Genomic DNA, 24,210 nt, shown 5'->3' on the forward strand with positions numbered 1-24,210 from the left:
GTGTAATCTGGGAAACTTGTTAGAGATACAAACTCACAGGCTCCATTTCAGACCCACAAAATCAGAAACTGAATGTTTCCGATTAAAACAATGAATGTTGTAACACTCTCTATGGATGACTCTGAGGCACATTGAAGTTTGAGAACCACTGGTCATATCCAGTTCTTTCATTTAATAATAATTAAAAAGATATTGAAACTACCTGGTTCTCTTATGCTCTCTCCAGGCTTTTATACCACACATGACTTCAAATACTATATATATGCATCTGACTTCTAAATTAGCATCTCTAGACAGTTTCCTAAGACCCATATATCCAACAGCCTACTTGACACCTTTACTCGAATGTTTCACGGGTATCTTACATTTACAGGTACAAACCAACCCCTCATCTTCTCCTTGGGTGTTAAATATCTCAGCAAATGTGCATTCTTTTGCCCAGCTGTTCCAACCATAAACCTGGGAACCTTTTCTCACACTTCTCCTTCACCTTCATTTGTTTTATTCAGCAAAACATCAGCTCTACTTCTGAAACAGCTTAATATAATTCTCTCTCCATCTCTACTGTTACAAGTCCAGTGCAAGCCATCGTCATCCTCTCTCATCTCCTTATTAACCAATACTTTTTTTTTTACAGAGGAGCTACAGTGATCACTAACAACTGGTCACGTCAATTCCCTGCTAAATGTTTAGTAGGTTTCCATTGTACTTATGACAAAACTCCAAATCTTTCAAATTGCTCACATAGGGACCCAGCTCCAGAGTCCCTGCCTCGTCCATTTCTCACTGCCTGCCTTCTAATTCCTAAATGTGGCAGGCTGTTTCCTGTGCTTTGCCAAAGGTGGGCTTTTCTGTCTTGAAAACATTTTTTTTTTTCTTTTTACTCAGCTTCTTCCTGCTTTCCAGTATCTGCTGAAATCAGTGGCCCTCAATGCTGGCCATAAATCATAACCACTCAGGAGAAATTTTAATACATGCTACTACCCAGACCTCATTTTTAGCTTCAGTTCTTTTTATCTGGAGTAGAGCCAGACACTCATAGTTCTTACAGCTCCCCAGGTGATTCTAATGTGCAAAATTTAGAACTGTTGGTTTAAATGTCACTATCTCAGAAAGGCCTTCCCTAACTCAACAGGCCCCTTGTTAGAATCCCAAACTGACTGTAATTTTTGCTTATAGTATTTATTGTATATTATGTGATAATATTTAATAGTTGTCATCCCTGTTTGATCATAAGGTTCATGAGGGCAGGGATCTTGTAGCATTTGTTTGACTCTATCTCCAGTAATGAACAGTGTCTGACACAGAGTTGGCAGTCAATAAACTATTGAATAAATGAAGAAATTAATTTATAAGGTTTTAAAGCTAGCTCATGGCAAAACCCAGTGTGAAACCAAATGTCCTTGACTTTTGGTTGCATTGCCTTAGAATAAAGATAATTTAAAAGCTATTTGAATCCTACAAGATCAAACTGGGACAGTTCTAATCCAGCCCAATCACTTCTGGGGGAAGATAACGTGGGCTGTTAGTTCTATTCCTATTAGTAGCAGTCCCATAACACATAGCTGTGTCCTGTTTCATTTTGGAACCCTAAACTCCAGATTGAATCTAATGTCTCCTGAGGATATCCTGGACTCTCCTAATAAAATAAGTATTATTAAATTTTTATGAGACACACACATGTTTTGACATGAATTTCAATTCGAATCTTGTGATACAGAGAGCCATCCAGAAATAGAGCTGGTATTAGATGGTCATTTACTTCATGTTCACATATGTACTATTTTCCTCCTTGTATTAAAATTGTATTGTATATCATTAATATATACCTATAAACAAAAGGAAAACATTTAGTGGGTTAGACAATATGGAAAGGTCAAATTCATTTATATATATATTAAAAAATATATTTAAAATATATAAAATATATAAATATATATTTAAATATAAATATATAAAAATATATTACATATAAATATATATTACATTTAAATATATAAATATATAAAAATATATGTATACATATATATATTTTTTTTGAGACAAAGACTTGCTCTTGTCCCCAGGCTGGAGTGCAATGGCGTGATCTCGGCTCACTGCAACCTCTGCCTCCTGGGTTCAAACAGTTCTCCTGACTCAGCCTCCCAAGTAGCTGGGATTACAGGTGCCTGTCACCACGCCTGGCTAATATTTTTAGTAGAGACGGGGTTTCACCATGTTGGCCAGACTGGTCTCGAACTCCTGACCTCAGGTGATCCACCTGCCTCGGCCTCCGAAAGTGCTGGGATTACAGGCGTGAGCCACTGCGCCCGGCCCATTTGTAAATTTTTCTTTTAGAAGTTATAGTGCACTGGGATAAGCTAGAAGGATGTATTCTTAGCAACACCCAGCAGGCCTATTGATGTGAACTGGGTGTGGCTCCTCAGAACTCCCAGTTCCCCAGAACAGTCATGCTTGATTGGTGGCAGTGGTGTTCTACTTTTCCAGGGAAAAGTCCTGCAATATCTCTGTCCCAAGAAGGAGCTTGCTGAGCTTCATTACTCCCAATCACAGAACTTGGAACTCTAACTTTAGCAAGCTGTATCACCTGCATCTATGATCTAGATATCATGTTCAACTTTCAACGTTACCTCCGGTTTCTTGTTTCCTGGACCACAAATTATATTATGGTAAGTAGGAATTGTATAGTCCCAGTCACATTGAAGCTTTATAAGGAGGACTAGCCTGTGGAGCTGTGTGGTCACATGATGCATTATTTCAAAGCCCTGATGAAAGTGACTGCTGCCAGTCTGGGCCTAGCCACCATGCTGTTCACATAAGAGTTTTCTCTGCAACTTGAATACAAGAAAAGTTAGCAAATTTATACTTTTAGAATAACAGTCTTCTTCCTCCTAAAATACATACACAACTGACAATAGTTGATTGGCAGATAAGTAGTAATTATGGATATTTATTATTATTCAAGTAGTCATAGTGCTTCTTTTTTTCTGAGCAAGGGGTATAAATTCAGTGGCCAATACTGGGCTATCTTGTCAGCTGTTATTGTGAAGATTTCTCTACAAAACATTATTTATTATTTCTTTGTGTTGTTATTCTTAAATCAGATTGAAAAATTTTCCAGAATAGTACTGATTTTAGATATTCTATCTTGTTTGTGCCTTAAAACATCAAAATGTTCCAGGAATCCCAATATTTTGGCAACATTGGCAACAATGAAATGACTCAAGTAATAGACTGAAGAAAAATAGAATACTCACAAAAACATATATAGAAGCTTACATACTCTCTGTGAACACTTTTGTAGTACTAACACCAGAGCAATTGTTGCATCTGTTTGAGTAAGGTAAAGTTAAGTCACTGATTCAAGGTGAAAGGATGGCAAATATTTCCAAGTATAATTGAAGACAGTTACTTTTCTTACAATGCTAGTGTTCTTTGAAGTGTGTTCAAAAGAAATTATATTTCATTTTAATGTCAAAATGAATGTAAAAATTCAAGGAAAGGTATGCTTTCAAGTCAACTGAGGAAAAAGAATATTCCACTTAAAAAAATAACCAGTAATCACAAGTGATGTTGTATACAATATAGAAGTGAAATAAGTATTGCTTGCATTGGGAATTTGATATGCTTTTATGAGCTCAAAGAAAAATTGATTCATTTTAGGCTCTATTAACTTACAGGTAGAAAAGGGGAGGTGTTTTTTCTTTTTGTAAATTCAAAGAGGGTTTTAGTACTTTTTAAGGAAATGATCATTTAAATAAACATGTTCTTAAATTATATTTTAGTGACAATTTTTGAACAGAATGAGGTGAGAAGAAAGACTACAAACCAGAGAGAGCTGAGATATTAAAATGGCATGAGGATATTAGGATTTCAAACATAAAGAAATTATCTGAATTCATTCCCTTGTTATGTATAGATGCTATGATAAGGTAATTTTCTCTAATGACTTTTAGCCATAAAGAGCACCTGTACTTCAAAAATGTTCATAATTCACATGAAAATCAACTGGCAAATCCACAATTTCCAAGGTTTTTAGGAGAAAAAAGTATTTTTTTTAAAGCCTGAAGTCCTTAAATCTAGTAAGATATTATCAATCTTACCAGGAATAAAATAACGAAAGTACACCCTAATTTTAAATAATTGTTTTATAGAATTTTGCATTGTGTTACATATAATTTTATTTTTTCAGGAAAGAGTATGTGGGTGATGTTATTTTACATTATTATGTCTTTAAATATTAATCTGTAGAGTAGAAACATATTAACAATGTGTCTTAAACTTTACCTTGAAACACATAGATAATAATTAACATGTGTTAAATTTCTGTTTTGACTCCAGGGCTTCATTATGGTAACTTAATTTCTTCTTTTTGGAAGTGGGCCTTTAAACCCAGAGAATTCATTCACTGGCACCTGCTTATCAGCTCTGGGCAATACAGTGTTGGGACTTTCAGGCCTAGGTATCAACGAGCATTTACTAAGAACCAGGTACTATGTTAAGTGTTGGGCCTACAGATGCATCTAGCAAATGGTGCCTGCCGTGGAGGGACGGCTTATCTAATGAGGAAGGCAGACACAATTGACAACATAATTCAATGTAGTAGGTACTGATGTCTACCAATAAAGAAAAAAAATTGGGGGGCAATATGTAAATAAGGTTAAATCTTACTGAGAAAAGCCACTGAGTTCATGTCACTTGACCAAAAAAAAATTTGTTCTATTCCCATGATGCCTAGCATGTCTTGCATATAGCAAGTGCTGAATTGTTGGGCTGACTTAAAGTCAGTACAGGCTCATGAGCTGTCTTGCCATAGAGTGTCATGGAGAAGACCGCATTCATTCTTTCATTGTTTTTGAGATAAATGCCTAGTAGCGTTAGTTTTATTCAGGGGACTGAATCATAAAACAGCAAATTAAACATCCAGGAAGGTCATTTCATTTTCAGCTTTACAAAGTTTTTTTTTTTTTTTTCCCATAATTTTGCCTGACATCATCAACAGAGTAAGCAGATCTTGAAATGACATTTTCTGGGAGGAACTAGAAAAACAATTTGCCTCAAAATATATTCCTCTATTTTTCTTACTTAAAATTCTACAACTGAAGGATGATTTCTCTGCTAAACCATCAAATAATACAAGTGACCCTGGGAAAGCTCACATATTGTTCTGTTATGAATTACGACATCTGAGGGTGAGTCTGTTGGTCTTTTTCAGGCCTCCAATGTTTTGCTTATTCAAAGTCAGTGAGATGTAATACAGGGAAGTTGCAAATGTTCCTGGAATGGAGGGGAACCTCAGCTTATGTGGTTCAGTAAGAGCCAGACTCAAAAGAAGGGAATAAAGTTTTAGAAGAGGAAGGAGGAGACATGTTTACCAAACTTCACTAGGATTTGTTCTAAGTGTAATGTTGTGCTATATGTTATGGCTGTTTGATAAATCTAGTTACCACATTTTACAAATGTAGGTAAATTACTACATTTAATTACTTTAATTAGATTTAAATTTTAATTTAATTGAAATTAATTGGACTTTCTGCAGCCTGTGGGAAGAGTGATGCTGGTTAATGATGGAAATGCTGGGTCAAGCATCCATAGGCACATTGGGGGATCTCAGGAGTTTCTTACAATACATACAGAATAAAGTAATACCCCAAAAGAACAAAGGCATAAACTACTCTTCCTATTTTTCCCTTATTAATAAAAATTCATGTTATGTTTGATATTGAGAATAAATAATAAAATTTATATCTATAGTTAGCTTTTATTAAACACCCACCTTGTATGAATTCTGATGGCAATACCTTTCATGCAGCATCCTATTTAATCTTCACCAAGGAGATGCAAATAACAGACCTAGAATCATTCATACAGGTAAGATAAACAGAAGCAGAATTGCAAAAATCATGAGTATTATACCCTAATATAGAGCTCTTAACCATTTTGTAATATCACCCTCAGAAAGAGATGAAAAGAAAGACAATTGGGGCCCTGATTCATCTTCAACTTCACTGCACCTTTATGCTGGCCACGTACTTACTTATGATCACATAAATCAAGGAGAGTGTGTTAAGTAACTTCAACTTCCCTTCAAGCTCAAACGTTCCATTTTTTTTTTTTTTTAAATCTTCGGAGTCTATTTGTTGTGGTAATGGGGTGGGCATTATCTCAGAAGGAACTTTATTCTTTACTTCATGAGAGGCATATTTGGCAAATGAGAAGAATGGGACATTTGCTCTCTTGCCTGTGTGGAGCTCAATGTTCGTGATCTATGGGCCTCCCAGACCTTGCTTTATTTGAAGAGCCCCTTGGCTGTGAATCACAGGGCATGCCATTGCCGTATATGGGGATAGCACACTGGGCGTGGGAGTTAACTGGGATTACCAGTGACTGTAATGTTGGTGTCTTGATCCACAGCAACTCTGCTTTGAAGCTGAAGGGCAGAGTACAAGCACACTTACGCATCTTAACTTGGTAATAATAGCATGCCTTTGTGATGACAAGGCATGCAGTGAGTACCCAAGTTTATACTATGCATTCTGTTGATATTCGATATGATATTAAGTTAAACCATGGCTTGTCCACTTGTCTAAATCTTGTCACTTAAACTCCAAACACTTGTCATAAATAGACTTGGAATGTGGTGGAAAAGTAATTAAGAACTGTACTTTTCACTTCTTCAGCTCCGGAGTCATACTTTTATTGTCTTCTTAGAAATTTTTCAGATGATTTTGTTTATCTTTTGCTTAACCTTAGTTGTTAAAATAAATATTAATTTGAGGTTGCTTTGTTTTGGAATTACTGTAGTCATAGGCAAATATCACTGTGTGGATTTCTAGACCCGCGGAATATTAATGCTCAAAGCAATGTTAGAGATAACATAGCCTAAAATCGTTATCACAACATTTCTTCCATCCCTTACAATAAGTTTGAATTTTAGCATCTGAATTAGATTGAAATTTTTGTCTTGCCATGTAGTAGCCATTTAACCATCAGAACGCTATCAAACCTCTTTCAGCCTAACTATCCTCAACTATATATATATATAAAGGTCAATTACAACTACATTATATAGATCTGTATGATCTGTGCAAAGTAGTAACATAATATGTATAGGGTTGCCTAGCTCCAGGCCTTGGCATAGAGTATTAGCTCAATAATTGTGCTTTCTTCCCTCTGACACTATGATAACAGGCTTTGTTTCAATTTTAATTTAATTTTAAATTAAAATAGTGTATACTATGAAGCATCTAAATAAGGTTGTAAGGTGTATCCTCTTTATAATAGCACTTTCTTCTTTATTCTCAGATTGTAAGAGTAACTGTGAGGTTAGATACAGGTATCTAGATGGAAGAGTAAATGGTAATAGAAGAATAAAAGAGGATTTACTTTATTTTAAATTTTCAGAGAGTAGTAATAGGGACATTGAAGTGAACGAAGAAGAATGTGTGCTTGAAAATTTCGTGGTTTTTTTTTGTTTTGTTTTGTTTTGTTTTGTTTTGTTTTGTTTTTTTGAGACAGAGTCTCGCTCTGTCGCCTGGGCTGGAGTGCAGTGGCCGGATCTCAGCTCACTGCAAGCTCCGCCTCCCGGGTTCACGCCATTCTCCTGCCTCAGCCTCCCGAGTAGCTGGGACTACAGGCGCCCACCACCGCGCCCGGCTAATTTTTTTTTTTTTTTTTGTATTTTTTAGTAGAGACGGGGTTTCACCGTGTTAACCAGGATGGTCTCGATCTCCTGACCTCGTGATCCGCCCGTCTCGGCCTCCCAAAGTGCTGGGATTACAGGCTTGAGCCACCACGCCCGGCCACGAAAATTTCTATAAGGGAGATGGGAGTGAATTTATATAGAGACTTGAAGTATAAATTAAATAATACTCTCAAGGGTTAAGGTTTAAGATAGACTCCATGACAATGAAAAATAAAAACCTTTAATATGAACCCATAAGTCTAGTCAACATTGTTCAAATTCTAAAAGCCATGTAAGAGGCAGAGGTGAAAGCCTGAACTAAACTAAAAATAGACTCATCAAGCACATTGTCTGGAAGTAAGTGAAGATGGTAAAAGGCAAATTCCTTCCTTTCCTATTCCCCGTTCTGGAATGAAGACATGTAAATTGTCAAATTTAGAAACATTGCTTAACATTTTTGGAAACATTAATTAATGTTTCTGCTTAAGGGAATATTAATCAAATATGTATTGAATATCTATTGGACATTCTTCTATTCTTCTATGTGGGATATAATTGTGAATAAAACCTGAAAACAACCCTAGTCCTCACAGAGTTAACAAATTATTAGGGCAAGATGACAACAACTACACACACACACACACCCACAATTATGAAAAACCTAAAGCAGGGGAGATACTAATGCTGAAGGAGAAGACTGTAGTTTCAGGCAATTGGGTCAGGAAAGTTCGAAGGTGGACTATGCCTTGCATTTTTGCGGGAAAAAAAGGAGGCCAGTGTGGCTGCAGCAGAGCTGGTGGTGAGGGGGGATAAGGTGTGGGAGATGGGGTTAACAAGGCAATAGGAGCCATATCATGTAGGTTTTCTAGAGTGTTACAAGGATTTTGGCTTTTACTTGGATTAAAGCAATTAGTCTATATATTTTCAAGAATATCAGCAAAGAAAATTAATGCAACAAGTTGTCCTAGAGAACCCTCAGACCTTAATTACCTTAATCTTCCCCCTCATCTCTTGCTTGATCCAATCATACACCCAGGGCTTAGTTTCTCTTACTCTTTGTCCAGACCCTCATCATCTGCCATCTGGAGTCTTGCATTGACCTCTTTTCTCCTTTCGCTGCCTCAGTCTCCCCGTTATCACAAATCCATCCTTCTCACTGTCAACTGATATTTTTTAAAAACACAAATCTGTGTTCTGATACTAAAATATCCTTTGAAGTTTCTGTTTCTTCTGAAGTCTGGCCCCTTACAAGATTCTCTAGAATCTGGCTTTGATGCCCATATCTAACCTCAACTCTGCCACTCCTCTGTATGTATGACATCTCCTCAAATATGTTCTGAGTGTTCATACATTTGGGGCCTGTGTGTTCCTGTTTGCATGTTTTGAGGCCATCATATTCTTACTTAACCTTAAGACCCAATAACAACTCATCTTTTCTGAGGAGCAGTTACTGTTTTTTTTTCAGGTAGAACCAATGTATCCTTCTTCTGGGTACTCATAAAACTGTCCCTTTCTTTGTCATAGCACATCTGCCCCTTCAATTAGGTTATACATATGTTTCTCTCTGCCAGATTCCAAGCAACTGATGCAGAAAGACTATGTTTCCCCCACTCCTGTATCCACAGTACCTCGGGTCATGCTTAGTACTTGGGGAATGCCCAGAGATTTTTAAAAAATAGATTTTTTAAAAATAGATGAATGAATCAAAGTTTTAATGGATATATATGAGTAGTTGGATATAACTATGTTAAACATAATTAATATGAACAAAACCAGTCAGAGGTTATTATCAGACCCATTCTTTGACTTGGTCTGAAATTAATAATGCTTTGGGAAATGTATTTACTTTTGAGCAAATATTTTGGACAACCTTTTTTTCTTTGATAAACTGAGAAGGTTAAACTTGATGGTCTTTAATGCAGCCCTGAGACACTAATCATTCATTCATTCATTTAAGCATATTTAAGTGCCCATTTGGTGCAAAGCATGTGATATCACCAAAATGCAAACCATTCTTTTCATGTGTGTTTTATATTTCTATTCAGTCCAATGTTATGTTGAGGCTATAAATAAATGTATGGTATTTCTTTCTAGTCTGCCACAAGCTTATAAGATTAGAAGATGTTCAGGTGCAACCTAAATACACAGCATTAAAGGAATTCAAGACAGAAAATGGATACTAGAAATTTAAAATAGCATTTGACACTGACTGACATCTTAATACCACTATAGACATGGAAAAACCCATGTCATCCTTTCTACATAAGATAAAGGGATTTGGAAGAATATCTGTTACTATATATGCTGAAACATATCTATAGAATGCTATAATAACATGTCAACATTCCAAAATAAATTCTTTACATTTAACAGATGATAAAATGCATTGAAATCTATGCTATTTGAACTTAAATTTTACCATAAAGTGAAAGCAAATAATGAAATTTAAAATGGAATTGGCTAATCTAAAAATAATCTATTTCAAACTCTCAATATTTTCCCCAAAGTAGAATTTCTTTCTTAACAAAGAATAAGACTACTATTCAAGACTACTATTAGCAACAAGGCAAAGGGGAACAAGCCAGAGCTTTATTTTCTAGGAGTGAATGGAATTTGAGATTATTTTTCGATTAAGAAGGTGTATTCTTTTCTTCTTTAACTCTCTTTACTCCTTGCTTGAAATTTCTTAAATAAAAATATGCCATCATGCCTATTCAAATATTATCTGGATCCTAGTTAGATTTTTATGAATCTGCCTTGATTTTATTATGTGTGATTCTTATATTAACCAAGAAAATGACCCTTGGATCTGACTATGGAGGGGTTGTCATCATGTGCTTCTCTGAAGAAAATCATGCAGAATTTTCTATGGCAGAAAGAATCCAAGTTAAAAAATGAGGCAAACTCCTGTATATCAGAAGTTTTCTTGATTTTGTACTGTAACTCCTTCAGGTCATATCTTGTATTCGAAATATATATATATGTATGTTTAGATATACACACACATATATACACATACATATATATATGTAGATGTATATATGTATATGTTCCCCTTTGCCTTATTGCTAATAGCAGTCTTAAAGGCTAGTATTCTTTGTTTAAGAAATAAATTCTACTTTGGGGAAAATATTGAGAGTTTGAAATAGATTATTTTCAGATTGGCCAATTCCATTTTAAATTTCATTATTTGCTTTCACTTTATGGTAGAATTTAAGTTCAAGTAGTATAAATTTCAATGCATTTTATCATCTGTTAAATGTAAAGAATTTGTTTTAGAATGTTGACATGTTATTATAGCAATTTTATAGATAAGTCTCAGCATGTATAGTAACATACTCTTTCAAATCCATATATATACACACACATATATATATTTAGGATTGGTATATTATATAATTATTCACTATATACTGATTTATTGGAAGTACATGTATACATTAATTGGGAATATATATGTGTCTATATATACATATATAGGGGTGTGTGTGTGTGTATATATATATTCCCAATAAATGGGCATTCAGTGAATAATACTTTGTTTTCCTTTTCTTTTAAAGTAAGCAATTATGTGATTTTCCTTTGCCTTTTTGCATATCTTGGCCATATATCTCCTGGCTCACCAGCCATCAGATCGACCAGCCTTCTTTTTCTTCTTTGAGCTTGCTGAACTTGTTCCTGCCTCAAAATCTTTGCTCTTAGTATAACTTATACTTGGACTATTCTTCATCTAGACAAGTGGTTTTTCAACTAGGAGTGATTTTGCATCTGAGGGGGCATTTGGCAATGTTTGCAGGAATTTTTTCATCATCACCATTAGGGGTAGGATGCCACTGGCTTTAAGTGGGTAGAGGCTAGGAACGCTGCTGCTAAATATTATGTAACACACAGTACATCCTTCTCTCCAACAAAGAATTATTTGGCTCAAAATGTTAACATTGCCAAGATAAAGAAACTAGTCTTTAAATGTTCTCATAGCTGATTTTTTCTGATCATTGAAATCTACATTTTAGTTTTGTATGACCTATTCAGAGAGACCTTCTCTAACCACCTAAAACAAATACTTCCACCTCTCTTAAAACCTGATCACTCTTTATGCAATTAATCTCTTTTTATAACTTATATTTTCTGAAGTTAAAATTAAATATAATGGTCCTTAGATAGAAGTTCTATTGATCAAGCCTTTATGTAATCCACTATCATATCCCCAGTACTTACAGAAGTGCCTGACAATACATACATTGAAAGTCTATTGGAAGACAGATGAGATCAGTAGGATCTATATACTTAATTTATAAAATTTTAGCTCAAAGTAGAAAAAATGCCATTAGTGCTCTTGTGAAACATTATGACAGAAAAAGTTTGGGTTTTGCAAGTTTAAAACTTGCAAGCTTATGTTTTTTGTAATGATAGGGTAGCTTTTATTGGACTATCCTTCTGACAGATACAGATAACAATTATAATCTTTGGACAAAATCAAACAAACAAAAAACATATATAAGTATGAAGGCAAAGGTTACTGACAAAAACAAAAATTGTAGCAGCATTAATCCTTGAAATAAAAATATCAAATAGTGCATTTGAATTTTATACAGCTTTTCACCTGAGAATATTCCCAAGTCCAAGTGTCTTGGTATGACTAAAACTTGAGTATTAAGGTACAATCACAATGACTTGAGGAGGTGGATAGCATTCAAGACTTCTAGAGTAGTGGAAAGTGAGAGAGGAAAAAAAAACAAAAACTAGCAATGGAAGTAACAATGGAGGTTGGAGTCAAAAATCTGTGTATAAACATTGATCAAAATTCGGCTGATCCTTGAAAGATCGGCCAAATTTTGTAGTCTTCTCAGTCAGAGAAGACTACAAGAAGATGTATGAGTAAAATCAAAACCAAAACCGAACAAACAAAAAATACCAACTAGAAGGTTGAAAGACTATCACAAGAAAAGTAGAGATTTGAATTTGAGTCTGGAAAGATAATTGCCTCCAATAAGAAAATAAACTCATCCCAGAGGAAGGTAATAAAGCCCACAGTTTTTACAATGTGTTATCCACATTATTCAGTATAAAATAAAAATTACTAGACATCTGAAAAAAGAAGAAAATGATATCCATGATCAAGAAAAATAATAGAAGAAACAGGATGAACTGAGTCAGAAGTTGGAATTAGAAGACTTTAATGTAACTTTTTAGTTTCAGTCCTGTGGCAGGAATCACCATGGTTTATAGCAGCCTGGTCCTGAGAAAATATGGACATCACTTGCCACTGAGGAAACCAATAGCCATTCCCTCAAGGATACCTTAGAGATGGAGATGTGGCTCCATACCCCTTTGTGACTTAATAAGCAGCCACTGATTATCCATGCTGGGAGAGGAATTGTCACCTTTCTGAACCCAGCATGGGCCCAGTGAGTGCCAACAGAGCTTTGGCCACTCTGTGGTGTGCACATCCAGACCTAAGCTCTGTGGTTACACTGGATCTGCCTATGTCTCAGACATTGGAGTCATTGCCGTAGTAAGCTAATTTGCATTTTGGGTTCTGGAGCCAAGCTCTTGCTGCTTATGCTCATGCCCCAGGCACCAGCTCAGCCACCACAGAGCTTCACTCTGACCCTGTAGATGCTTCACTAAGATTCACTGTGACCTTATAGATGCTGAGGCTAGCACATGCTTTGCCCTCTCTTGCTCTCTCACTCTTGCCTTCTCTTTGCCCTTGTGCCATGTTATGCTTTCTATCATGTTATATCATAGTCACTGAGGCTTTCATCAGGTGCTGGCACTTTGATATTGTACTGCTCAGCCTCTAGAATTGTGAGCCAATAAATTACTTTTCATTATAAATTACCCAGAAAAAAAACTCTTATCAAGTATCTTTTCTAATCTCAATGGTATGAAACTAGAAATCAATAACAAGGAATTTTTAGAAACATACAAATATGTGGAAATTAAACAACATGCTCTGAAACAACCAATGTGTCAAAGAAACAATTAAAAGAGAAATTAAAAATACCTATAGACAAACAAAAATGGAAATGCAATACACCAAAACTTATGGGATGTAGCAAAAGCAGTTCATTGAGGAAAGTTTATACCTATAAACACCTAAGTTATAAAGAAGAAAGATCCCAAATTAAAAACAAACAAACAAATAATAATAATAAAAAAACTAATGGTACACCTTAAGGAACTAGAAAATCAAGAACAAAGTCTAAAGTTAGTAGAAAGAAGGTAATAATATGAAAATAGGTTTAAAAAAAGTAGACAAAATCCACAAACCTTTCCTCAGGCTAAAGGTTTAGGCAAACTTTAGTTAGACTAGTTGAAGGCTAAGACTATAATATACATTTTTGTTTAGGCCCAGACAAATGTTTAGCTAGACTAGACTCAGAGAAAAGAGAAAAGACTCAAAAGATGAAATCAGAAATGAAAGAGGGACATTACAATGGATACCACAGAAATACAAAGGATCACAAGAGGCTAATATAAACAATTATATGACAAAAATTTGGGTAACCTAGAAGAAATGGATAAATTCCGGGACACTACAACCTACCAAGACTGAATCATGAAGAAATAGAATATCTGAACAGACTAATTACAAGTAATGAGACTGAATCAATAATAAAAAGTCTCCCATCAAAGGAAAGCCTGGGACCTTCTGGCTCCACTGCTGACTTCTACCAAATCTTTAAAGGGAACTATTACCAATCCTTTTCAAACTCCTCCAAAACGTTGAAGAGTAGCGAATACTTTCCAACTCATTTTACAAGCCAGAATTACTCTGATAATAAACCAGGCAAGGACACTATAAAAAAAGAATATTACAGGCCAACATTCCTTCATAAGTATAGATGCAAAAATCCTCAATAAAATTCTAGCAAATCAAATTTAACAGCACATTAAAAGGATCATTCACCATGATCAAGTGGGATGCAAGAATGGTTCAACATATACAAGTCAGTAAATGTCATCTACTACATTAACAAAATGAAGACCAAAAATCATATAATCATTTCAATAGATGCGGAAGAAACATTTGACAGAATCCAACAACGTTTTACAATAAAAGCTCTCACCAAATTAGGTATAGAAGAAATGTACCTCTGCACAATAAAAGCCGTGTACACCAAGCCCATAGCTAACTTACATTCTCAGTGGTGAAACTTTGAAGGTTTTCTTCCACGATAAGAAGCAATACAAGTATGTCCACCTTTTCCTCTTCTATTCAGCATAGTACTGAAAGTTCTAGCCAGAGCAATTAAGAAAGAGCAATAAATAAATGGCATCCAAATAGAAAATAAAGAAGTTATTTTTTTTCTGTTTGCAGATGACACAATCTTACATTTAAAAAAAAAAAAAGCCCTAAAGATGCCCAAAACACTGTTACAGGTAATAAACAAATTCAATAAAGTTGCACATATAAAATTAATGTTAAAAATCATTAGTGTTTTCATACACTAACAATGAACTATTCAAACATGAAATTATGAAAATAACCCATTTACAATAGGTACCCAAAATAAAATACTTAGAAGTAAATTTAGCCAAGCAGGTGAAAAATCCGTAACTTGAAAATAATAAAACATTCATGAAAAGAGAAGACTCAAGTAAATGGAAAAATATTCTGTTTATGGATTAGAAGAATTAATATTGTTAAAATGTCCATATCATCCAAAGCAATTTAGATTCATGGCAATCCCTATCAAAATTCTAATAACATTTTTATATAAATAGAAAAGAAATATTAAAATTTGTAGGGAACCACAGAAGGCCCCAAATAGCCAAAGCTATCTTGAGCTAAAAGAACAAAGCTAGAGGCATCACTCTAGTTCATTTAAAAGTCTACGAAAGAGCTATAGCAATCAAAACAGCATGAGGCTGTCATAAAAACAGACATAGACACAAATGAAGCAGAATAGAAAGTCCAGAAATAAGTCCATGCATTTATAGTCAATTTATCTTTGGTAATGTGCTGAGAACACACAATGGGAAAAGGTCAATCTCTTCAATAAAATATTCTGGAAAAACTGACCGTGCACATGCATAAAAACAAAATTAGACTCTCATCCCCCATCATATACAAAAATCAATTCAAAATAAATTAAAGACCTAAATGTAATCTAAAACTATAAAATTACTAGAAGAAATCATAGAGTAAAAACTTCATGACACTGGTCTGGACAAAATTTTTTTTTTGGTATAACCCCAAAAGCAAAGACAACAGAGGTAAAAATAGACAAATGGGATTACATCAAACTAGAAGGCTTTTGCACAGCAAAGGAAGCAATTGACAGAGTGAATAGATAACCTATGGAATGGGAGAAAACATTTGCAAACTATATTTCTGATAATGGTTGATATTCAAAATATCTCAGGAACTCAACTCAATAGTAAGAAAACAAATAACTTCATTAGAGAATGAACAAAGTACCCAAATAGATGTTTCCCAAAAGAGACATATAAATGACCAACAAGTGTATGAAAAAATGCTCAACATAATTATCAGGAAAATGTAAATCAAAAGTATAATGAGATATCACCTCACACATACTAGGGTGGCTATTATCCAAAAGATGACAGCAGTGTTGGCAAGGTTATAAAGAAAAGAAAACCCATGTACACTGCTAATGGGAATGTATATTAATACGGCCATTATGGAGAACAATACAGGGGTTCCTCAGCAAATTAAAAATAAAACTATGATGTTATCCAACAATCCTACTACTTAGTATGTATACAAATGATATGAAATCAACATGTGGAAGAGATATCTGCACTCTCATATTCATTGCAGCATTATTCACAATAACCAAGATATGGAATCAATATAAGTGCCTATCAATCAATGAATAAAGCTAATGTGGCATATGTAAACAATGAAATACTTTTTAGCCTTTTCTAAAAAAAGGAAATTCTGTCTTTTGCAACAACATGGATGAACTTGGGGACACTAGGTTAAGTGAAATAAGCTAGGCACATAAATAAAATACTGCATACTCTCACTTATATGTGGAATCAAAAAAAGTTGAACTTAGAGAAGCAGAGAGTAGAATGGTGGTTACCAGAGCCTTGGGTGTGGAGGGTCATTTGGAGAGATGTTGGTTAAAGGACACAAAATTTCAGTTAGATAGGAGGAATATATTCAGGAGATCTATTGTATAACATAGTGACTATAGTTAATAACAATATACTGTACGCTTGAAAATTGCTAAGAGAGTAGAATTTTTTCTCACCACAAAAAAAGTGTAAGTATATGAGGTAATGCATGTTGCATAGCTTGATTTAACCATTCCACAGTGTATACATGTATAAAAATGTCATAGTGTACACCATTCACATATGAAATTTTTACTTGTCAATTAAAAATAAAAAGAGAGGGCAATGGACAAAATGGCTGACTAGAAGGAGCCGGTGTGTGCCATTCTCACAGAGAAGAAGAGGAGGAGTGAGTAAATACAGCACCTTCAACAGAAACACCCAGGTATACACTTTGAGACTAATCAAAGAAACAACTTAACCAATGGAGAATGAAGAAAAGCAAGGCAGAACAATGGGTCATCCAGGAGTGGCGTGGAGCCAGGGGAACCTCCCTGACCCAGAGAAGTGGTGAGTGAATGTGTGACTCCGGAAATCCACGCTTCTCCCATGGGTCCTTGTAATCCTCATTTCAGGAGATCCCCTCATGAACCCACTCCACCAGGGCCTCAGTCTGACACACAAAGCTATGTGGAGTCTTGGCAAAGCAGCTGCTCAGGTACACGCAGAGACCCAGGAGCCTTAGATATCCAAGCTTTTTTTTTTTTTTTTTTCCCTGGGCTTCCCAGCAAAAGTAATTGCAACTATGAGAAAACAGGAGGTTATACTACCATACACACCCCTAGGAAAGAGGCTGAATTTAGAGAGCAGAGCAGCGATAGTCTACAGGCCCCTGTGGGGTGCTTCAGGCTGCCATGGCACCCAGCATGGACCCCCAGCACAGCACAGCTGCTCTGTGAAAACATGGCCAGACTGCTTTTAGAAATGTGTCCCCAATCCTCTTCCTCCTCAATGGGCAGGACCTCCCAACCGTGAACTTCCCACTACCCCTGCTAGTGTTTTCTGGATGACAGGCTCCCAGAGGGAGGAGTGGGCCACCATCTTTGCTGTTTGGGCAATACAGTCATTCTGGCTTTCAGGCTTTGGAGAGTCCAAGGCGACCGAGGGCTGAAGTGGGCCCCCAGCACAGGACACCTGCTCTACAAAAACATACCCAGAATGCTTTTTAAAGTGAGTCCCTGATCCTGTTCCTCTTTTCTGGATGGGACCTCACAACTAGGGTCTCCAGCTAGTTTTGCTGGTGTTCTCCAGCTGACAAAGGTTTCAAACTTCCCTGGGATGGAGCTTCTAGAGGGCGGGGGAGGCCACCATCTCTGCTGTTTGGGTGACTTAGTCATTTTGGCATTTGGGCTTCAGAGAGTTTGAGGCAAATGGGGGCTAAAAGGTACCCTCAGCACAGCACAGCTACTCTACCAAAACATGGCCAGAGTGCTTTTTTGAGTCCCCAATCTCATTCTTCCTCACCAGGCAGGACCTCTCAACTGTGTATCCAGTCATCTCCTATAGGTGTGTTCAGGGAGGCAACAGATCTGTACCTTTCTAGGATGGAGCTCCCAGGAGAAGGTGCAAGCCACCATCTTTGCTGTTTCACAGCCTTCACTATTAATAACCTCTAGGTGCTGGATAATTCAAGGTGATTAGGGACTAGAGCAGACCCCCAGCATACCACAGCAGCCCTACAGAAATGTGGCCAGACTGAGGGTGCCCATTCCCATATCTCCTCTCCTGGCAGGTCCTCCAGGCTTGGGTCTCCAGCCATCCCCCACTAGGGCTATTGAGGCAGTAGGAGCTTGGCAACTCCCTGGATAGAGCCCCCAGGGGCAATAGAAAGCCTCTCTGCCACCATCTCTGCAGTGGAACTGCCCTTGCTACCATAAGACTAATGAAGGAGCAAAGACCATAAGTGCTTTATCCATACCTCCAATAAGCTGCAGTTGACCCAAGGAGAAGAGGCCAGCCCATCTTCCATAGGTCCCAACCACAACCCCTGCTTGTCACCTAACAAGGAGGCTCTGGCTTGGGCCCATAGCACAGACCTTCCATCCTGGGCTGATTGCACTGAGTAAGTGCTGACCTGCATCCCTCTGGGATGGAGCCACCAGAAGATAAGCAAAAGACCCTTGGCCACAACCACTACTAAAGTCTCTTCTTCCACTGCTTTCAAGTTGGAGAAGGAATATAAATCATGATATTTGCCCAGAGCTGCAGTGGGCAGCCCAGGAACACCAAGCTATGATTGACAGCCAGCACTCAAGGGAGAGAGAAGCCCACACTTTCAGAAGATTGAGAGGGAACATGGCTGCAACTGTGAGGAAACATAGGGGAGCAATGCAACTGAGCAAGAGTCGACCAACTGACCAATATGCCTAAATGCCACCTACTGGATCATACCCTGAAGTTTCAACCCCAAAAATACTTTGCTAATATGTCCACCTCTGAAAGAAAAGACAAGAAATCAGCTTCTAATAAAGATTCTGCAGAAAGCCTTTACCTTGTGAAAATATCCAGAAATAAATATATTAACTTTACTCAATCTACACTGCAGTTAAAGGAACACTCACGTGCAGAGATGAGAAAGAACCAACACAAGAACTCCACTAACGTGAATGGCCATAGTGTCATATGTCCTCCAAACAACTTCACTAGTTCTTCAACAAGAGTTCTTAACCAGGCTGAGCTGGCTGAAATGACAGAAATATAATTCGGAATATGGATAGAAAGAAAGATAATTGAGATTTAGGAGAATGGCAAAACCCAACCCAAGGAAACTGAGACTCACAATAATACAGTACAGAAGCTAAAGGACAAAATAGCTGATATGAAAAAGAACCTAACAGATCTGACAGAGCTGAATAATACAAGAATTTCAAAATGTAATTCCAAGTATTAATAGCAGAATAGACAAAGCCGAGGACATCATCTCAGAATTGAAGACTGGCTCTCTAAAATAAGACAGAAAAAAAAATAAAGAAGAAGGAATGAAAGGAATGAACAAAACCTCTGAGAAGGATGACATTGTGTAAACAGGCCAAATCTATGACTCATTGGCATCCCTGAAAGGGAGGGAAAGAAAGCAAACAACTTGGAAAATATATTTCAGGGTATGGTCCATGAAAACTTCCCCAACCTTGCTAGAGAGGCCAACAGTGTAATTCAGGAAATACAGAGAATGCCTGCAAGAGTCTACACAATAAGATTGACACAAGACACATAATAATCTGATTTTCCAAGGTAGAAAAGAAAGGAAGAATGTTAAAGGCAGTTAGGAAGAAAGGGTAGGTCGCCTACAAAGGGAAACCCATCAGGCTAACCGTAGACCTCCCAGCTGAAACCATACAAGCCAGAAGAGATTGGGGGCCTATATTCAACATCTGTAAAGACACACAAAAATTCAACTAAGAATTTTATATCCAGCCAAAGTAAGCTTCATAAGTGAAAGAGAAATGAGATCATTTTCACATAAGCAAATTTTGAGAGAGTTTGTTGCCACTAGACCTACCTTAAAAGACATCTAAATAGGAGCACTCAATATAGAAAGAAAAGACCACTACCAGCTAATACAAAAACACGCTTAAACAGAACCAGTGACACTGTAAAGCAAACACATAAAGAAACCAGCATAATAACCAGCTAAGAGCACAATGACATAATCAATTTCATATCAATGCTAACATTGAATGTAAATTGGCTAAATACCCCACTTAAAAGGCACAGAGTTGCAATCTGGATAAAAAAGCAAGACTCAATGGTATGCTGTCTTTAAGAGACCCATCTCACATGTAATCATACCCATAGGCTCAAAATAAAGGGTTAGAGGAAAATCTACCAAGGAAATGGAAAACAGGAAAAAGCGCAAGTTGCAATCCAAATTTCAGACAGAATAGACTTTAAACCAATAAAGACAAAAAAAAAAAAAAAAGGCAAAGAAGCGTATTACATAATCGTAAAGGGTTTGATTCAACAAGAAGACTTAATTATCCTAAATATGTATGCACTCAACAGAGGAGCACACAGATTCATAAAGCAAGCTTTAGAGACCTAAAAAGAAACATAGATTCCCACACAATAGTAGTGGGAGACTTCAGTACTCCACTGACAGCATTTGTGACAGGAAGTTAAACGATTTTCAGGGCTGGAATTCAACCTTGGACCAAATGGATCTGATAGACCTCTATAGAACTCTCCGCTGAAAAACAATAGAATATACATACTTCTCATAGCCAAATGGCACATACTCTAAAAATGATCACATAATTGGACATGAAACAATCCTTGGCAACTGCAAAAGAACCAAAATCATACCAAACACACTCTTGAACCACAGTGCAAAAAAACAGAAGTCAAGACTAAGAAAATTGCTCAAAACCATGCATTTCCATGGAAATTAAACAACAGGCTAGTGAATGACTTTTGGGTAAATACTAAATTTGAGGCAGAAACTAATGAGAACAAAGATACAACATAGCAGAATCTCTAGGACACAGCTAAGGCAGTGTTAAACGGGAAATTCATAGCACTAAATTCCCACATCAAATAGTTAGAAAGATCTCAAACTAACAACCTAATATCACAACTGAAAGAATTAGAGAGTCAAGAACAAATCAACCCCAAAGCTAGCAGAAGACAAGAAATAACTAAAATCAGAGCTGAACTGAAGAAAATCAAGATGTGAAAAACAATTAAAAAAAAAATTCAAAAAACAAGTTTAAAAAAACAAACAAACAAACAAACACAAAAGATAAGTAGGCCACTGGCTAGACTAATAAAGAAGAAAAGAGAGGAGATCCAACTAAACACAATTCAAAATGATGAAGGGGATGTTACTACTGACCCAAAAGAAATAAAAATAACCATTAGAAACTACTATAAATCCTCTATGTACACAAATTTAAAAACCTAGGAGAGACAGATAAATTCCTGGACACATATACCCCCCAAAGACTTAACCAGGAAGAAATTGATTCCCTGAACAGACCAATAGGAGCTCCAAAATTGAATCGGTAATATATAGCCTACCAACCAAAAAAAGTCCAGGACCAGATGCATTCCCACCCGAATTCTACCAGATGTACAAAGAAGAGTGGGTACCATTACTGCTGAAACTATTCCAAAGAATTGAGGAGAAAGGACTTCTCCTTAACTCTTTCTATGAGGCCAACATCGTCCTGATACCAAAACCTGGCATAGATGCAACATAAAAAGAAAACTTCACGCCAATATCCTTGGTAAGCATTGATGCAAAAATCCTCAACAAAATACTTGCAAACCAAATCCAGCAGCATATGAAAAAGTTAACCCACCAAGATCAAGTAGGCTTTATCCCAGGGATGCAAGGTTGGTTCAACATATGCAAATCAACAAATGTGATTCATCACATAAACAGAATTAAGAGCAAAACCAGATTATCTCAATAGATTCAGGAAAGGCTTTTTATAAAATCCAAGACCTCTTCATGTTAAAACTCTCAATAAACTAGGTATTGAAGGAACATACCTTAAAATAATAAGAGCCATTCGTGACAGTCCTGCAGCCAACAAACATCATACTGAATGAGCAAAAGCAAAAGCTGAAACCAGCACAAAACAAGAATGCCCTCTCTCACCATTTCTATTCAACATAGTATTGGCAGTCCTGGCCAGAGCAATCAGGTAACAGAAAAAAATAAAGGGCATCCACATAGGAAGAGAGGAAGTCAAACTATCTCTGTTTTCAGATGACAAGATTCTATATCTGGAAAACCCCATCATCTGGGCCCCAAAGCTCCTTCAGCTGATAAACAGCTTCAGTAAAGTGTCAGGATTAAAAATCAATGTATGAAAATTACTAGCATTCCTATACTGCAACAACAGCCAAGCCAAGAGCCAAATTAGGAACACAATACCATTTACAGTTGCCATGAAAAGAATAAAATACCTCTGAATACAGCTAACTACCAAGGGGAAAGATCTCTACAATGAGAAACACTGCTCAAAGAAATCAGAGAAGACACAAATGTAAAAACACTCCATAGTCATGGATAGGAAGAATCAATATCATTAAAGTGGGCATGCTGCTCAAAGAAATTTATACATTCAATGCTTTTCCTATCAAACACTACCAATGACATTCTTCACAGAACTAGAGAAAACTATTTTAAGATTTATATGGAACTGAAAAAGAGCCTGAATAGCCAACACAATCCTAAGCAAAAAGAATAAAGTTGCAGATATCATATTACCTGATTTCAAACTGTGCTACAGGGCTACAGTAACCAAAACGGCATGGTACTATTGCAAAAACAGCCACATAGGCCAATGGAACAACATAGAGAGCCCAGAAAAAAGGATGCACATATACAACTAATCTGATCTTTGAAAAGCAGACACAAAACAAGCAATAGGGAAAGACTGTATTCAATAAATGGAGTTAAGATAACTGGCTAGCTATATGCAGAAGATTGAAACTGGACACCTTCCTTATAACATATACCAAAATCAACTCAAGGTGGATTAAAGACATAAATGTAAAACCTAAAACTGTAAAAACCCTGGAAGACAACCTAGGCAATACCTCCCTAAGCATAGAAATGTGCAAAGATGTCATGACAAAGACACCAAAAGCAATCACAACAAAAGCAAAAATTGACAAATGGGACCTAATTAAACTTAAGAGTTTAAGCAAAAACTACACAGCAAAAGAAAGGATTAACAGGGTAAACAGACAACCTACAGAATGGGAGAAAATATTTGCAAACTTTGCATCTGACAAAGGTCTAATATCCAGCATCTATAAGGAACTTAAACAAATTTACACGAGTAAAACAAGCACCCCATAACAAAGTGGGCAAACAACATGAACAGACACATTTCAAAAGAAGACATAATGTGGCCAACAAGCATATGAAAAAAGGCTCAATATTGTGATCATCAGAGAAATGAAAATCAAAACCACAATGACATACAATCTTACACCAGTCCAAATGGCTGTTAATAAAAAGTAAAAAAATAACAGATGCTGGTGATGTTGCTGAGAAAAGTGAATATTATACGCTGTGGGTGGGAGTATAAATTAGTTCAATCATTGTGGAAAGCAGTGTGGCATTTCCTCAAAGAGCTATAAACAGAACTACCATTCAACCCAGCAATCCCATTACTAGATATATACCCAGAGGGCTATAAATCATTCTACCATAAAGACACATGCACATAAATGTTCACTGCAGCACTACACACTGTAGGAAAGGCATGGACTCAACCTAAATGCCCATGGGTGATATATTGGAAAAAGATAATGTGGTACATATACCCTATGGAACACTATGCAGCTGTAAAAAAGAAAGAGATCATGTCTTTTGTGTAAACATGGATGGAGCTATTGTCCTCAGCAACCTAACACACAAACAGAATATCAGATAAATCAAATACTGCATGTTCTCACTTATAAGTGGGAGC

The 24,210-nt window shown here is 36.5% G+C and overlaps 2 long non-coding RNA genes across 2 annotated transcripts in view; one reads left to right on the plus strand and one right to left on the minus strand.

Moving 5' to 3' along the window:
- LOC105470418 (uncharacterized) overlaps positions 1-24,210 on the plus strand; it is a 122,535-nt gene that overhangs the window by 88,330 nt on the left and 9,995 nt on the right. The window contains exons 4-8 of the long non-coding RNA XR_011620365.1: positions 2,488-2,669; positions 3,786-3,932; positions 4,342-4,490; positions 5,106-5,192; positions 5,813-5,871. This is a non-coding gene — a long non-coding RNA (uncharacterized lncRNA). The remainder of the gene's footprint in view (positions 1-2,487; positions 2,670-3,785; positions 3,933-4,341; positions 4,491-5,105; positions 5,193-5,812; positions 5,872-24,210) is intronic.
- Positions 1,691-6,406, minus strand: LOC139362069 (uncharacterized). Its single transcript, XR_011620368.1, has 4 exons — positions 6,382-6,406; positions 5,777-5,853; positions 2,631-2,834; positions 1,691-1,829 (listed from the first exon to the last, which is right to left on the minus strand). It is a non-coding gene; the product is annotated as an uncharacterized lncRNA (long non-coding RNA).

This window comes from Macaca nemestrina, chromosome 2 (assembly GCF_043159975.1).
Source record: "Macaca nemestrina isolate mMacNem1 chromosome 2, mMacNem.hap1, whole genome shotgun sequence".
In the NCBI taxonomy this organism is placed as follows: Eukaryota; Metazoa; Chordata; class Mammalia; order Primates; family Cercopithecidae; genus Macaca; species Macaca nemestrina.